Here is an 11,962-nt window from a genome sequence, read left to right as displayed (position 1 = left end):
AAATAAGTGCAGCCCTGTAGTTGAGTTTATGGAATAGTTCCCAAAGCAGGTTGAACTGGAAAAACTACTGTACACTAAACTAGTTCCAGAGGCTATAGGGAGCTGAGTTAATGCAGTAGCCTTTTTCCTCTGGATACATGGATTGAGCTTATCATATGTCACAAACAGAAAAAAGTCTGGAATCAATTTAGTCCACACAGGAATTTGATCACGTGACCAAACCGATCAAACAGTTGCTCTATTCTGCTCAGAAGAGGGTAACTAGGTCACTTAGTGGGTTCACAGAAACTCAGCAAGACACCCGTTTCCTTACAAGATTTTGAATGTCAGCTCACATCCACCATAATCTCTTCACTGCCGAGAGGACAGCCATACAGTCCCTGAAATCTAACTACCAGATAGAGATCAAAGCAGCAGACAAAGGGGCACCATTGTAGGCCTCAACTGTGATGACTCCAATAACAAGGCTAACCGCCAACTCTGACACCACCAACTATAAAGAACTCAAAGAAGACCCTGCACCACAATTTACCCAGGAACTTAAGGATATCATCAATTCCTTCTCCTAACAACTCCAACATACATTCTACAAACTTCACGAACCCATCCTAGGGACCTTCTACATGCTTCCCAAGATACACAAACAAGGGAACCCAGGCAGACCCATCATATCTGGCCATGGCACTGAAGGAATATCGGGACTCATAGAAACCACCCTCAAACCACTCACCACACAAAGGGCCAGCTTCCTCCAGGACACAACCGACTTCCTCCACAAACCCCGCAACATTAACAACAACCTCTTTCAGAACACCATTCTTGCCACCATGGATGTCACCTCCCTATACACCAACATCCATCACAATGATGGCATCACTGCCTGCCTCAAATACTTACAAGACAATGGACAACCCTCAGCTATTCACCCCAAACACATCACCAAACTCATCCGTTTCATCCTCCCCATAACACTTTTACATTCAACAACAAACACTTTGTCCAAACCATGGGAACAGCCCTGTGTACTAGGATGGTTCCCCAATATGCCATCCTCTTCATGGGCCATTGTGAAGGGCTCCTCTGGGCCTGTTCCATGCTAATGAGATGCACCTGCAAGGTTTGTTCAGCCTGGAGAGGGAGGAGCTTAAAAGAGGGAAACTTACCACAGGAAGGGGTGGTAAACAAGAAGAAGGCTGCTCCACCCAGAGACTGCTGGTAACAGAGGTAATCCAGCTGAGGAGGAGACAGCTGCAAGACACACCACTCCTGAAGATGCCCTAACTGACAACAAAGCAATATGTCCCAGGAAGAGGGGTAGAAGGTAAACCCTGTGAAGGGGCAATGGACTCTGAGAGACTGAGCCCTTAGAGTTGAATCTCTAGGGACTGCCTGAGAGACTGGTCCTCGTGCCAGCCTGATCCTCCCCTCTTGCAAGGGGAAGAGACGAGGAGGAGCTACCCTCTGCCCATGGGTGGCTTCCCTGACAGAGCTCCCACAAGCGCTGCCAACCAGGAGAGAAGAGAGGGTAAACAACAGACAGTGGGACTGGATATGCGGGGTCCAGGGAGCCCCCCCACAGCTGCCTTGAAGAAGAATTTCTGAACAAATGCATCACAAAACCAATGATATACCTGAGATACATCAATGTTATTTTTATTCTCTGGACAGATGGCTTAAAATCCCTCATAGATTCCTACCACAACTTCAACAACCATCACCCATCCATTAAACCCTCTCTGGAACACTCCCCCACCAGCATCAACTTCCTGGACACCATAATCAGATTTAACAATGGAATCCTACAGCCAACCACATACAACAGCAGAGGTCAATTGTTGTGTCCCCTTCCAAACACCTCCATTTCCCCCACCTCCCAAAAAAATCTGTTGATGGGAGTGCCTGAGCTGGATACATTGATGTGGGACACGTGGCCAATATCTAGTGTGCCCCGCATTGGTCATAGATGCTGAGCAGGTCATTGGTTCAGAAATCCTAAGAGAAAAGAATGGAGCATATTGGCTAGGGTGGAGTGGGAGCACCCAAGAGCAACAGAATATGGAGGGCCTGGTGAATTTATTGAGGTAGGTGTGCCAAGAGACCCTGTGACCATATTTTTGTGTCTTTGGGCCAGAAGTATAGGTGTGTATGGGGTGTAGTGTTAGCTGAGGGTTTTTCAGTTTCAGTAAGTCTGATTGATGGAACCCAGACGGTGAAGGGAAACAGCCGATCAGCCAGTAGTACCTGTGTGAAAAGGGGGTACCTGGTTCAGGAGGGAGTGGTAGTGCCTGCAGGATGAGGCTGGGAAGTTTGAGCCAAAAGTGTCAAGTGTCTGAAAGAAAGCAGCTGGTAGCTCAAAGGGATCTTTGTGAGATGGGTGAATGAGGAAATGTGGTCTCTCGCTTTAAGAGGAGGGGGCAATGGAACCAGTTGTTGAAACTGCTTTGCATTTTATCCAAAATGAGTCAGAGCACAGAGCTATCAGTATTCTTCGGCAACGTAGTATCTAAATATTGACCTGAAATCAGGGTTTCTTTCCCTCTAACCCAGTGGTTTTCAAACTTTTTCAGTCAGCCCGCACCCCACCACCCCCAGTAATGGAATGTGCCTGTGCCCCGCCTCCCATTACTGCACAAGAAGCTTATGTCAACCTAATTATGTCAGTGTCTACACTACAGCCTTGCTCCCGCCGGTGTAAGAGCCCTACTTCACTGACATCATAACTTCACCTCCACGAGAGGCATAGGGCTTATGTCGGTGTAGTTAGGGCAACACAGTGTCCTGATAGATACTGCGCTACTTATATCTATTGGCTGTCATTCTGCTGGAGAAATTGACAAGAAAGCTGGCTCCCGGCTCCCCAACTGGGCTGCTGCCCGGTCTCCACTCCAAGCCAGGCTGCTACCCAGGCTCCCGACTCAGGCTGCTGCCTGGACTCTCCGCTCCCCGAGAGGAGCCCTGATGCCCCCCAACTCCCTGCAGGGATGCTCCCCACTACCCGCTGGGAGCATGGCAGCTGACTCTGGGCACGGGTTTCCCTACCAAGAGCCCAGCTGACCCCTGGGGCTCTCTGCTCCCCACCAGGAATGGGACAGCTGCACCGGGCTTCTCGGCTTCCTGCTCCCCGCCATGAACAGGACAGCTGACCAGACACTGGGTGCAGATCTCCCTGCCGGGAGCCCGGCTGCCTCCCCGGGCTCTCGGCTCCCTGCTCCCCACTAGGAGCATGGCTGAGCCCACCGGGTAGCTCTTCACCCTGAGTCCAGTCAGCTGCCGTGCTCCTGGCAGGAAGCAAAGAGCTGAGAGCCGGGACGGGGCGGGGGGAGCCAGGCTCCCAGTGGGGAGATCTGCGCCTGGTGTCCGGTTGGCTGCCCCGTTCCCAGAGGGGAGCCGAGGGAGGGTGGGGGGCAGCCCAGCTCCAGGTGGGGAGCTGTGCACGGAGCTGAGAGCCCTGGCTCTCAGCCCCCCACTGCCCCTTTTAAGTCGATGGAAGCACTCCTGGTGAGGACGCGCACCACCAACAGAAGGGAGGACAGCGTGGACATGAACCACCGCAGTAATTGCTGCGGTGCCTGTAAGTCGACCTAACATAGATTAAGTTAAGTTCATAGTGTAGACGTGCTGTAAGAGTGCCTTGTGAGCACCAGCTGCCAAACTTTAGGTTTGGGTTAGAGAACTAACCTGAGCCAGGCTGGTGGCTTGATGGTTCCAAGATCTTGAGCAGTTCTTTTGAGATCTTGGCTTCAAATGCTATAAATCTCTCACAATCAGCTGTTCAAGATATTTGTGCCATCTTGAGCCACATTCGTACTGAACTGTCAATGTAGGGCCCATCTGGTTTTGACCCAACCCAAAATCAAAACCAAAAGGTGGGTTTGGGACCAGGAATTCAAATCTGACAGCAGCACTCTGAAATGTAGGTTGGAGGAGGGGTTCATTTTTGTGGCTGGTCTGACATCCTCACCCAGATACTTGTTGGAGGAAGGTCCATATTTGAGGTTTCAGTTTGGGCCCAGCTGTCATTGGTATGTTTTAAATGTACAGGAGCTAGTAATGTTGGCAGTATAGTCTAGCAGCTAGGGCACTGCCCAGCAGTCAGGGGACTTGTGTGCTAGTCCTGGGTCTGCCACTGAACTGCTTTATGACCTTAGTCAAATCACTTAGCACTTTCTGCCTCAGTCTCCCCATCTATAGAATCGGGACTGTGATACTTTACTTTTGTCAAGTGCTATGTGAGGTCTAAGTAGTATTATTGTTAAATATATTTCATGGTGAATATTAAGGAATAATGTCTGAGAACACTCTGATTCTATGGTGACCCTTTGTGCAAAAAGTCCAACAATAGAGGTATTCTTGTTTATTTCTACGATTCTTTTGGCTATCATTGTGGCAGAGCCAATGGAGAGAAGTTGTGTGAACAGTGTTAGTCAGCACAGGAAATATTCTCACTTCCCCATCTTTGCCTGAAACATCTTTTGTCAGGAATTGATTTGGGCTTGAGAAATCTGTGCCTGGAGATTTGCCAAGAGAAACATTAGTTTTCTCCTCTTTGTTGGTGCTGATAGGCTTTCAGGGAGCGGAAATGGGGTTATTCAAGCTGCAGCACACCTGAATTAAAATGCAAATGTGTTCCAGCACTTTCTATTCTCAGTGCTGCCTTTTCAATAGGGAGGGAGCATGATTAGTGGTTAGAGCAGAAGACAGTCAGGAAAGTTGAATTCTATCCTTGGCTCTTCCACCGGCTATGTGATCTTGAGCAATTTACTTAACATCTTTGCTTCATTTTCCCTATCTGTACTGGGGTGTTGGCGGCAATAATTACCTATATTAACGGAAGGGTATGAGGCATAATTATGCATGTTAAGTACTTTGAGATTCTGGAATAGAAAGCTATATGAAAACACCACACTATAGTTGTCTTATGACCCCATCTTCATGCCTTTCATGCTCCTTATTTATATAAACTTGCCGTTGTTAACAACTTCTGAAGGCACACACTGTTGTGGTATTATCACAAACATGCAGCAGTTAACCCTCTACAACACCAAATGAGGTGGGGATGTGCAAGCTGTATGTTTTCCTCAAATACTTAAGCTACTGGTGCTATCCAGAGAATCCCAGATTTCCAAATATCGCTCAGCAAAACCGCTTGTTACTCACCATTGCTCAGTATTTCAGATGTATCCTTCCTCTTTTGACTCCAGGTACCTCCTGGTTAGTGCCCTAATGTGAGTGCGGGTAGGCAAGTGCTTCAACTCAGGTGCCCTTGCACTGTGCAATCCAACACCTTCTGAAACAGTTTCCAAGAACGGATATTTAAAATGGCGCCCGGCAGCTTGCAAGTCAAGTCGTTTTCAACAGCCTTCTGTTTACCCTGCTACACCCTGGCTGCCAGCAGGCAGCACAGCTGTTACCTGAAACCCTTTGACATCCTGTAATAGTTCCTCCCTCGCCCGCTCAGAGGGAGGCCACTCAGGCGGGCCCTGTCTGGCCAGGCCCAGAATCTACAAGGCAGCTCGTAGCCCACAATAGGGTCGGGTGATTAAGAATCACTATTGGCTTTAGCGGAGGCTTGGGTAGCTCTAGTAGTCAGCCCTTAAATGCAGTCTTTCAGGGCTGGCCTTAGGCTGGGGCAGGGCTCAGGCCGCCAGAAAACAAACAGTCTCTTAGGGCTGGCTCTGGCCTGGGGCAGGGTTCAGACAGCCAGCAAGCAAACAGTCTCTCAGGTGAGTAGTAAGAGAAGCTCCTCTCCTGAGCTAGAGCCTCCTTGCACAGTGTAGGGGGTCAGCTGCCCTGTGGTGGGGTGGCAGGGGGCTGCGGGCCCACCCTACTCCACCGGGTCCCAGCCCAGGGCCCTGGCAGGGGCAGGAGTGGCTGCCCCTGCGTCGGTGGGGGTCCAGCCGCAACACGCTGACTGAGTCACACCGGGCTTTGCAGCCGGCTGCTCCGTGGCTGCCCCTGCGCTACTTCCTGCTTCCCCGGGGTTTGGTAACTGCAGCCTCCAGGCCTCTTCCAACTCCTCGGGATAAACAGCAGCAGGTACTCCGGGCCAGTCCTCGCCAGCGTCTGGGAATCGGGAACAGCCAGGTGCAGGGTCCTCTCAGGGACGTGGGACAAGCGTCAGAGCGTCCTCCTCCTTTTCAGGCTCTCCCCCAACTGCGCCACAGAGCCAGCCTCTTATACTTCCAGCCATGCCCTGGTACTTCCGGTGAGGGGGGCAGGGTGATCTAGGCTCCGTCCTCCAAGGGGCGTGTAATAGTTCCTCCCTCCCTGCTTGGAGGGAGGCCACTCAGCCTCACTACACATCCGTTCATGAAAACAGTTTTGGAACTGTCAGTTTCGCAGTGGAAATGGGGCCATTTTTATAGCTAACCTCCCCATGTAGGTAGAAATGTTTATGTCCTTAAAAATCTTTAGTTCAGATTTGTCTTTGACCTCCCTGAAACAGTTGCTCAAATGCAGGCTGTTATGTAAGTGTCATAGTGTAGCTTCTATATTGTAGATAAGCAGCCTAATTTTAGATCAGAAGGAATGAAGTGCTGATTCAAAAGGTCATCCGACCATACCAAATCCTGTCTGGACTACAGCTTACAATAGGGGAGTCCTGTCTGATGGTAGCAGGTTCCTGACATATATGGGAGTATGCCCTGTTAACTGTGATCCCAAAATCTTTTGCAAAGGGGAAGGGAGGGTTTCTAAGAGTAGCGAGAGATGCTGGGCAAAGATTAGAGTGTTCTTGGCGATGGGAGGAAGGCTCAAAGGAGCCTCACAAGGACCACATACTATGTCAAACTTTATAAACTATCCATCCTGGGCTCTGACGAGTCAGCAAAGCACTTAAGCATGTGCCTAACTCTAACCATGCCATAATCCCAATGGGACTACTTATAGAATTCAGTGCTTAGAATATAGTGGTTAGAATTCAGTACATGCTTACGTGCTTTGCTGGATCAGGACCTTAATCCGTAAAGGGAAGGAGTATTACTGCCCGTATGGTACATTCGCTTTCTTTTAGATGCAAACAAGCGGAGACTGTCTCTATCCCACTTAGGCCCTCCCTTGTACAGCTGTTCTGTGGCAGTAACTCGGACCACTTTAAGATTTACCATATTTTTACCTCTTTGCCCCCAGGAAGTTCAGCTGAATGGGGTTCACCTGCATCTTTCGGAACTGGAGGCACTGTTCCTCCTGTCTCAGAGAAGATGGTAGCAGATCTTCAGCAGAAGATCATTTGTTGGGAAATAAAGTCCCTGCTCCCCACTTTAAGTACGCGGCAGATCTCCTCAGAACCTTGGCATCATGAATCTTTCCTGTGCTTTCCCTATCTGCGTTTAGAAACCTGCCTCTGTGGTCAGCCATGCGCTGAAGAATGATGGGATGATATCCATTGTGGGTCATTCTTGCCCATTCTGACTGGCAAACTATGACCGCAGTGCAGTTTGGGAACTCCATCCTCTGAAAGCCAGCAAATATTTCAGGCACATTTCTTATGCCAACCACCTGTGTGTAAATCACAGGGTTAATTGCCTCACAAACCTTCACTACCATGACTCCAATAGTGGGCTTGCCAGCACCAGAGTGGTGTGCTAGTGTCACAACTGGGACGTGAGTGGTCTGAGCAGGGCTCGGTTAGAATCATAGAATATCAGGGTCGGAAGGGATCTTAGGAGGTCATCTAGTTCAACCCCCTGCTCAAAGCAGGACCAATCCCCAGACAGATTTTTACCCCAGTTCCCTAAATCGCCCCCTCAAGAATTGAACTCACAACCCTAGATTTAGCAGGCCAATGCTCAAACCACTGAGCTATCCCTCCCCCTGTTAGAGAACAGGAGGTCAGAGTTGCAGCAGGCCAGGGGGAAATCGGAGCGTTATGTGTCAGGCAGGGTCAGTTACCAGGAGATCGGCAGTAAGACCAGCTATTGCAGGGGAACCTGTCCTAAGCAGGGAGAACAGGACAATTTCCTGTTCTTGTGCTTGATTTAAATAGAAGCTGAACCAATCCGGACCCCCAGTGTTCTGCCAATCAGCTCCCACGACTGGGGTCCTCTGTCAGAGTTCAGCACTATTCTGACAACTGTTAGCAGGTCATTGGGTGGCAGGTTGGAACTTACTAGCTCTAAAGAGCCCTCTAGAGCAGGGTTCAAGTGCCATGGTCCCTGTCAGCTATGGGCCTGTAGCTGTCCGGGGTAGCCAACCCCCAGAGGGAAATAGCAACCTGCTTCTGTACTGCTAATGAATTCCTCAGTTGAGTTTTCTGGCAGCCGAGGCTTGGTGCAAGCTCCTCATGTAGATCCACGAAGATCTATTTCCTCATACAGAGGTTCTGGAGCCACTGCTGATCATCCTAAGTCTGAAGAACAATGTGAGCCCACCAGACTGCGCTAGTTCTCCTGCACCAGCAGTGATGGTAAACCCAAGGCTATTCCATGGCAATAGCAGCATTCCTCATGTCTGTCCAGTCTGCCATGAATGAATAGTCCTCATCCCCCAGGTCCAGCTGCCTTCAACATCTCAGAAAATGCTCCTGAAATACAATCCAGCATCTCGCCGTGCTCATACTTCGCTACACAAACATTGTACCTGCAAGAAAGATCAGGATCAGCTCATTCAATGGATTCATGGCTGTGACCCAGTTTTGAATGGACAGAAGTGAGGAGAGACCTGATCTGGAAGAGTCACTGGCCAACGTGAAGACTCTCTTCTGCACAGGAGTCCAGAAAGAACAGGAATGTGCTACCAACAACACACCACAAACCAGTTCCTAGGGAGGTTCCTTCTGACACAAAGAACTCTGGGATATGCCCCCTGAAACCATAGCCCCAGAATTGCATATCTGGAGCAGCAGTGTGGATGCAGTACACAGAGTTCTATGCATGACCAGCACAGCAAATGTGGACTCTTGGGGTGGGTTTACCTAGCTTGCGACTGCATGGACACAATCCACGATAGGGGCATGCACACCAGTGTAGATTTACCTATAGAGAGATGTGGCCGGAGGGCTAAGTCACTGGACCGACCACCAAAGTCCACAGGAGGAGGGTCAGACAGAGAGGCTGCAATGCTGGGTCTTGCCATGAGGAGGCACTCTGGGATGATTACTCTATGTTATTGTTACTATAGTAAGTGGCAAAAGACAATTCTTTGGAGCTAGACACTTACATGTTTCGATACAAATAATTGCAAACACTCCACTCATAATGAAAGAGACATTACAAACAACAAGAAGGCAGTAGGCCAGGGAATAACTACTAATGAGGCTGAATCAGTGTCACTAGTTTGAACACTGTTAAGTGTACTGTGAATTCTTGGTGTGCTCTGTAATATCTTATGTGGTATGTGGAATCCCCAAGAGAAAAACTGGGCCAGGGCTTTGTCAACAACTAACTTGAATGATCCTGGGATTATATGACAGGGTTGCCTGTAATAGGAGGGGACTGGACTTGATGACCCAGGAGGTTACTTTCAGTCCTATATCCTGCCTACCTTATGGAAATGAAGCAACCGTGAGACTTAAGTATGTGGATACAGTGATGCCTACAATGTAATATTTAGACCTACCATGAGTGATCACAGTATCTTTTCACTTGAATCCTCCTGCCTTGGCTGGGGGTGCTTTCCATGTTGCATTTCACCACTGTTGTGGCATATCTGATTGGAGACAAAATCAGAAACCTTCTCTGAGATCTTAGCAAGAGTTCTGCTGCAAGATTAACTTCTCTTCATTGAATGTGTAAGGGGACAGTACCCCTCACACTGCCCACTTCAATCCAGGAATCTTCTGAAATGGATTGCTGGCTTTAAGAAGTACAATTGTCTCAATGTGCAGTGGGAGAGGGCGGCAGTAATGGCAGGTGGATATGCAAGCGTCAGCACAATGCCGTGATGTCCATTATGTGAATACACTTCTAGAGGAAATACATCCAGTTTGTTTGTATCAGTTAAATTAGGTTGTTGAGATTTCTAGGTTCTAAAAGTTGAATGAATTGTATTTATTATTGGTATTGGAGGAACCCCAGTCATTGTACAGTGCTTAACACAACGGGGTCCTGGACAAACAGATATATTTTTCTCTGAAGGTTTCAAAACTGCAGCCCTGGGAGAGAAAGCGAAAGGTTGTTATATTTGTAAGCATTGCATCTTTATTTTCTCCAGACTTCACATTTGGCATTTACACAGGCACTCTCCTCCAGCTGTGATCTCATCACATATTCTAAGCCAAGCGGGCTTGGTTAGTAATGCATGGAAGTCTTCCAGGGAAAACCCTAACCAGGGTTGGTTAGTAGTGCATGGAAGTCTTCCAGGGAAAATCCCACTGGGGCTATGGATTCAATAGTTGAAGTCAGTGGGGCTTTTACCATTGATGATTGTGGATGAGACTTAAACCCTAAGGCCCCCCCTGATCTTCTGTGCACAATAAAATTCCCATGGACCATTTCAGAGAAAGCAGTAGCTGTAATGTCCTGACCAGATAACAGTCACTTCATTCTGCCTCCCTAAAACTCTCACTGATCAGTCAGTTTGTTAAAATGTTCTTCTTTTCCCACCCTGCCCTCTTGTGCAGTGTTGCTACGTGCCATCCCAGAGGGAGTCAAATTGCAGTGACGGGTGAGGTGATTCACATACATGGACCCATGCCAGCACTCATGCAAATTGTTCCAGTAACTCCAAAGGAGTACAGAGACCGTTCTTAAATCATCTCTGCCTGCAATAGCATTACCACAGTATTGGTAGCATTCGCTATCGTAAGCACGGGCAATACGGTGCCATTATTGTAGCATTAACTAGTCATCAAAGGCAAAATGTGAGCAGTTGTAAAGGTGACCACTGGACTCGCATGCATTCATAGCTACTTGTGTAAGAAAGGGCTTGCTGGAATAGGCTTTGTTTATAAGGCTTATAGCACTAATGTCTCTCAAAACACTTTCTCTATTTCCTTTAGCAAAAAGTCCTGGCGCTGGGAAGCTGTTGGGAAACTCCCAGACTATTTTTGGCTCCTGCGATTCCCATTCACAAATTTGCAGTGAATAAATTAGCTGAGCTGGGGCTATGAGGCTAAGGGAGGAATTTACAAGCTGCAACAGTGAATATAAACTTACCTACCGAGCACTGTGATAATTTCTTAAACAGGAAGGGCAAAAAATAGTAGTTGTCATTTGTAGCTGCATGAGAATAACTCTATGAAACTGTAACTTACTACAGCTGTTTTTGCTCATAGCCAGCAGGCAGCTGTTCCATTAGCCTTGGTGTTGTCTCTGTGCTGGGTGCTTAATCAACCAAAACATGCACCTGCTCAAAATTAACCTATACAGTACTCCCACAAGCAAAAGGGGCTTCTTAATGGTAATCCAGTAAAAGAAATGTGCAACCGTGGGCTTGTTTAAATAGGAAATGGTTCACAAGAGAGACTGTCAGAGGACACAGAAAATACTGCTCAGGCTTAGGGCCGGCTCCAGGCACCAGCTTACCAAGCAGGTGCTTGGGGCGGCCACACCAGAGAGGTACGGCACCTCCGGCTCTTCAGCGGCAATTCGGCTGGTAGTGGGTCCCTCACTCCTGCTCGGAGTGAAGGACCTCCTGCCGAAGTGCCGCAGATTGCGATCCCGGCTTTTTTGTTTGTTTGTTTGTTTTTTGTTTTGTGAGGGGGGGTGGTGTGGCTGCTTGGGGTGGCAAAAACCCTGGAGCCGGCCCTGCTCAGGCTGAATGCATGGCTGGGCCCAAGTGCAGTGGAAATGCTCCATTTCTGCTCTGAAGGGGGAGGCAGGCAACAGATGAACTGCCAGCTCAGCTCTGTGTTCTGTGGGGCAGAGCTCTGCACCATCGATTCAAAACATCACATGCTGTGCGCTGTAATGATCCAGTCTAGGGTTACCATATGTGGAGTGTCCCAAAAGAGGACACTCCACGGGGCCCCGGCTCCGCCCCCCGCCCCGCCCACGCCCACGCCCAAACTCCGCCCCCTCCCCCA

Source organism: Terrapene carolina, unplaced genomic scaffold (genome assembly GCF_002925995.2).
Source record: "Terrapene carolina triunguis isolate 2854851 unplaced genomic scaffold, T_m_triunguis-2.0 Scaffold189, whole genome shotgun sequence".
Classification (NCBI taxonomy): domain Eukaryota; kingdom Metazoa; phylum Chordata; order Testudines; family Emydidae; genus Terrapene; species Terrapene triunguis.
Note: the sequence above shows the minus strand (reverse complement) of the source record.